Below are 6000 nucleotides of genomic sequence, written 5' to 3'. Positions count from 1 at the left end.
AGTTCAGCCTAGCTGGACCAACGATACCCTCGCCCACCTGTCATTAACGTGCTGATGACTGGATGTCATGCTTACTCTAAGGCGTGGCTCGCAGACGCCTTTATTTTTTTCTGTTTGTAAAGCAATTCAAAAAGTAATGCTTATAGAAATGACATGTTTCAATGATGTCCACGCAGTAGCTTTTGTCTGTTATGGGATATAATGCAGAGCTTTTTCTGTTCGCGTCCCCGATTCCTTAGAGATTGCAGTAAGTCTCCCCTTCTGTGACTCGTGATCTACTGCTCTTATTCACGGACATTGCTTCATGTCGCATGGGCAGGAAATGACATCACGGCAAGGGCTGCGTCACATGACTTTTCCACATCAGCCTGCCTGAGGTGGTTTTGCTCATGGTGACATTCCTGTATCCTGTTGGGGGCCCCCAAGGTCAGTGGACCTGCTGGGCATGTTTGTTTAGATTCCCACCTCTGCCCTCTTTGTTTGGTCTTCTGTAGTGTTACCGTACGTCCAGGTTCCCCCCTGACACATCCTCCTTTTTGGGCCCCCCGCCCGGACGGTTTTTCAAAAATAGGGTTTGTCTGGGTTTAGCGCTGCAACCCGTATGATCCAGTGTTGCAAGTTACAGTGGAGAACTAAGTGAAGGAAAAGGCACCAATGTTCACTGTACGGCAGCCGCTCAGTATCGTCACAAGGCACCTGCACACGTTTAAAAATCGAACAGTATGCATTACGTGTCATCCTGTTCACGAGTGGCAGCTCCTGGAAACGACTGGCACTTTGACACTTTGTTTTTCGCGTGAAAAGTGAATCGTGTTGTTTGCTTGAAGTTCAACAAACGTTAGCTTAGCATTTTGAAACTTTGATGGAAAAACACCTGTATACAAGTATATTGATTATGCGTAAAATTGTGTGTAGATTATAAAACGAGAGTTAAACTGTACGTCCGGGTTTCCCCAGACGAGAATTCTCGTTTTACGGAGTGGTTAGGGAAAACTCATTAATATTTATAAGAACAGCATTACATGATTGGCCGATGACTGTGAAATCTCATTAACGCTCTGATTCCCGAACGTGTCCTGGGTTCCGATGTCCTGTTCACTCCTGTTCTGAACCTTGCAGCTCTCGACCTGGTCTCGGGTCGGGAGGCATCCGCCCAAAGCTCCGGGTCAGTCCTCAGTAACAAGCGAGGAGTGAGATTGCCCATTCTACCTGATGCATGTTGTTTACAGATAACGCTGTACTTGATTGCAGGTTTGTTATGACTGGCCCTGAATAGGAGCAGTGTTACCTGAGGCCTGTAGAAAAAGAAAATCTGTGAAAAAAGCAGGTAAATTGAAGTTAGGCCACAATGATTATTTAGGAACAGAAGTACCAAAGTCAGAGCTGTTATATGTAATACGCTTTAATACACATGTAATACACGGTCAGAAGATGCTCCCGATGTTCCTGGTCAGTTTCTGGTCCAACATAGTCATTGTACTGGCCTTAAAATGGAACAGAAGTGGCATTTGTAGCTCTAATCTGACATTCCCAGAATGCACAATGCTGATTTAGTATTTTGAGGAAAATGCAAAAGTATAAATAGTACAGGTCATTAACTGCTAATTGAATCACTTAAGCTGGGGGAATGGACTGGAACAAGCAGCAGCTGACGAGTGGCATCCGGTGAGCGCTCAGTGGGCTCACCCTACTTTTTCAGTCGGCGTATGGAGTTGATCATCTGGGGATCTTGGTGGGTGGGGTCACAGGTGTTGGCCGTCGTGACCTCTGACCTCTCGGGCGTCCATCTTTGTTTCTTAAGTGGTTTGCTGTGAAGGCCGCTCACATGAACCATCCTTCATCAATGCATCAAAGACCTAGACAGCAAAGCTCTTTTATTATCACAGATGTAGCAGGTAAACCCCCTGGGATAACTTAAATTGTTTTATTATTTAAAGTTACCTTTCCAACTTAGCTCCTGTAGGGAGTTTTACATATTTAGGTCTAGGTCCAGTCCTGGTCCAGTGTAAGCTGCCACAGTCGTTCCTCTGGCTTCCTAGCTAAGTCTTTCCAGAACAGCGATGTCGCTGTTCACTCACAGACATGGATGTGACCCAATCTTGAACTCGCCGGCGTAGCACATTATGGGTGGTCTACACCGGGAGTGGATCTGTAAAACACCAAAGCTGTGGTTTTGATGCATCGTAGCCTAATCTTGTCCCAAAGTTTCTGTTTGTCTGGAAATATTACTGGTAAACACTGCCGTTGGCTTACGGTAGTGTGCCTCGTTCCCTGGAACAAGAAACAGGGTCATTTTCTTACATTTTTGTAGAAACAACAGCAGCAGCGGTTAATTAGCGCTTTATTAGTCATGTCGGTATTGGACCACCCTGAGGGAATTCGCTCGAGGATTTCTCGAAAACATCCCGCCGTCCGAGTTCGCATGTGCCTCTGAGTGCCTCTGAGTCAGATTCAAAGTACCCGTAATGTAAAACGTCAAACCGCTAATATAATGCTGAAACGGGCGCATTAAGGTAACAATAGGTATGACAAATGTCTTAATGTTATTTCTGCAGTATAGCTAAGAGTCAAGTTAATTCTCTGTGGGAAAGGTACACTCATCTCCACCAGGGGTCCCTGCCTTGGGCCTCCCCATCCAATTTTATGTATACGTTTAAAAACTCTAGGCTCCCCTGTAAATTTCTGGGGCCTCTGAATGTGCCAGACTATCTGTGCTCCCCTGACCCCTCAGCCTCTGGTCACCTCACCACCACATAATATTTTTATTTATGTGTTTGTTTGTTTTTATGCTTATTTTTTACTGAGAAATAAGAGTCTGACGGTCATTTGTGTACCTGGAACCTTAACTGAATACTTGAGATTCATTTCCTTTATACACACTGGAAACATCTGCACATATGAGTCATTTAAAGTTTACATACATTCAGAAGTGTTTGAACCTACAGCAAACTGCTTGGAACTGTGGGTAATTAAGTGTGTGACTTTAGCCAGAGTGAGCGTGAGATGAAATGCGCGGGGAAAGATGAATACCGCACGTTAACTGCCCCCATTATCCTCCCCGGCGACGAGGCGTTCAGCGTTTTGCTTCTATTGTGCTGCCTCCTTCAAACCGTGATTAAGACCCGATGTGTGAACCCTACAGATTTTCCCTCTTTCTTCTTTGATCCTGACATCACATGGAATGAGCAAACAGCCGAAACAAACCTGAGTAAACCCCACCGAGAGGAGAATGGAGGGGATTGTTCATTGGGAAATGCCGGCAGACCGTGGAATTATGGGTAAGTGTGACTCTTTGCCCGCAGATATTTGGGAGGTCGTGTAGAGCTCATCGGAAAATGTGTCACAATATTACTATCCACATAGGCACTCGGCATGCCCAGCCTGGCATGAAAAACACACGGAACACACATTACCGGGGCTATAAATTAGGTTGGCAAGTAATTTAGTGAAAGGTGAGTACTAACTAGGTGTTAACCGGCTGGCTAGTAAAAATGTTACATTTGTTACTGAACTGGCCCAGTAGACTAGTAGCAACTTTTCTCCTTTTCCAGCCCTGCAAGTAACACTCACAAACCTGCAGTCCTGACCTGTCCGGACAGTGGTCCCTAACGTGAGTTAACGTAACGCCTCCCCACCCCCAATTCCCTCCATCGGCAAGTTTAGCCATCGGTTCATCCTAATGTTTCCTATAAAAGCTGTCCACGGCTGTGAAAGCCATCTCTAAATTTTTACAATCCCTCACGGATGTGAACGATGTTCTTTTTATTAGCGACAGTTTGCAAGTTTGTTGAAAGGCGCCGGCGCTGTTTAAAGAAAGTCCGACGTGGGCGGAATAACTGCGCCTTAAGGTGAATTAACCCGAGCGGACTATGCACTCCATTCTCTCCACTGTCTGAACGCTGATGCTGCATTGAGTCATCAGGGCTTTCAACCCAAAGAGTTTTGTGCTGCATCAATTGATCTAGTCCCACGGTTGAAGAAAACCAGTCACTTCAGTGATATTTTACCCTGTGATACAGTATGCTAATATGCAGGATAACGAATGAAAATGAAAGTGGTATACAGTACTTCAGTCACGCCCTGCATGCCTCTTTCCCCTGTGTTCTCTAACAAGCCACACCTGTTCCTTGTTTCAGCCCTCGTGTGGATGACCCCAGGTGCCTCTCGTCTGCTCCCTCATCTGTGGTGTATATAGTGCTGCCTCGTCTTGAGTCCGGTCATTGTAGTGTTATGTGAAGTGTTACGTGGACTGTCCTGCTGCTGACTGTGTGTACCCCTCCCTGCCTAGTTTATATATATATATGTATATATATATATAATATATATTATATTGTAAACAAAAAAAAATACAAACATCACCGTTAATCTTTAAATGATTTGATAAGGGATGTAAATGGGGTTTATAGCTCATTATAGCAAAGTCATAATTCAGTACGATTTTTGAGCCACTGATATATCCAGAAGGAGAGTTTGTTCTTTGTTTTCTTCATTTTGGGTGGGGGGACGGGGGTGGGTTATATAAAGGGCTGTGCAGTTTTGTGGCACTCTCTTTGGAACGTCGACTATTCCTCCAAGGACCCCTGTTTGCAAGCAAACGACGATCTGATTTTGAGACAGGCCTCCACCAAGCCTGATCTCTGCCGTTCAGCCTCATCACTTTTCTCCTCCTACTTCCTACTCCGGTCCAAATGATCACCTTGTTGGTTGGGATGTTCCTTTAAAAATAAATACAATCATTTTAAAAAGTTGCAGTTTTTTATTTCTGCTGACATGGCTGTATTCCACTTCTGATTGCTAATCATCAACTGATTTCCTCTAGAAAACCAGTAAATGCTTCCCAAACCAGTGACTAACCTCAAACGCAGAATGTCCCATTAATCCTCGTGTCAAAATCTGACTTCCTGTTTATACCTAATTCTAAGCCTTTTTTCAGGTTGGAAATATTCATCCTGCATCATAGGTGGTTCCATAAGCCTTCAGGCAACATGAATGTGAGACTTGGATGACTAAGACGGCTACCCATAACCCCTGCTTTTAAAGCGTAAAGTAGAATAAAAATGTGTCAGTTTTATACAATAATAAAGAAAATATAGAAAATATTGAAATAGCTAATATATTGGCTAAGCAAATTACAGCTGGCAATTCTACTGGAGAAAAGGATTAATAGCAAGAATATGTTCCGTTTAAGAAGCGTTTGTCATTTTGAGGATAAGAATCTGTGCTGATCCTGGTCTTACTACTGACACGCTCTCGGCCATCTTTGCCGCTGTTGGCTGCGGATGTCGTGTGACCTGCGGTCTTCAGAACTTCGTTTTAAAAGTTGGTTTTGGAGCGGAACGGATAGCACGCTCTCAACATATTAAATTCGACACTTAAGACCATCTGGGGTTACCATTTCAGACCAGTAAACACATCAAGGCTCAAATATATAGAGAATAATCTCTTTCCAAAGGATATTTCCGAGTGGTTATGGTGCCCGAGTGGCAGTGCAACAACCTTAAAAATTATACCTTTTATACTTGTAACCTATGCTTACATCTTGTCAGATTCTTTGCTTTTATTTAGCTCTTAATCTTGTCTGTGTTAACAACTGATTTTGTGTTACAGGTACTGTAGGTGTGCAAAAATTATGCTTATTGACTGGCACTTTGCTCAATCTACACCCCCAATTCGTTTGGGGGTTTGATACGCTTCCAGTTCTAATGCTCCCAGCCCCCAGGGTCCCTCTGACCGCCAGTAATGCCGGTTGCTTAGGTATGCACGGGAAGGACTTCTGTGGGAGAAGCACTAGTTTATGGGGAATTCTTGCGAAGGCAGCCAAACCCTTCGACCAGCTGTTAAATGATGTCCCCCGTTAAGGGGGGGGGGGGGGGGGCTTGCTTATTTCACCCCCCAAGCCCTCAAGCAGGACGTGTCATCTGCGCCATGTTATGTACCAAGGACGTCCGTTGCTGAAATCCAGGGTCCATGACCCAAACGTGGAATAAGCACCCACGGAAT

The 6000-nt window shown here is 44.5% G+C and overlaps 1 long non-coding RNA gene across 2 annotated transcripts; it reads left to right on the top strand.

The window, feature by feature from the left end:
• LOC125723307 (uncharacterized) lies at positions 1-4275 on the top strand. 2 transcript variants are annotated; one of them, XR_007386854.1, is made up of 3 exons: positions 1-3278; positions 3552-3610; positions 4137-4275. It is a non-coding gene; the product is annotated as an uncharacterized LOC125723307 (long non-coding RNA). The 2 variants fall into 2 exon arrangements; XR_007386855.1 differs by having other exon boundaries at positions 3364-3610.
• The last annotated feature ends 1725 nt before the right edge of the window (positions 4276-6000 follow it).

Source organism: Brienomyrus brachyistius, unplaced genomic scaffold (genome assembly GCF_023856365.1).
Source record: "Brienomyrus brachyistius isolate T26 unplaced genomic scaffold, BBRACH_0.4 scaffold47, whole genome shotgun sequence".
NCBI classification, from domain to species: Eukaryota; Metazoa; Chordata; class Actinopteri; order Osteoglossiformes; family Mormyridae; genus Brienomyrus; species Brienomyrus brachyistius.
This window is presented reverse-complemented; position numbering and strand designations above follow the sequence as displayed.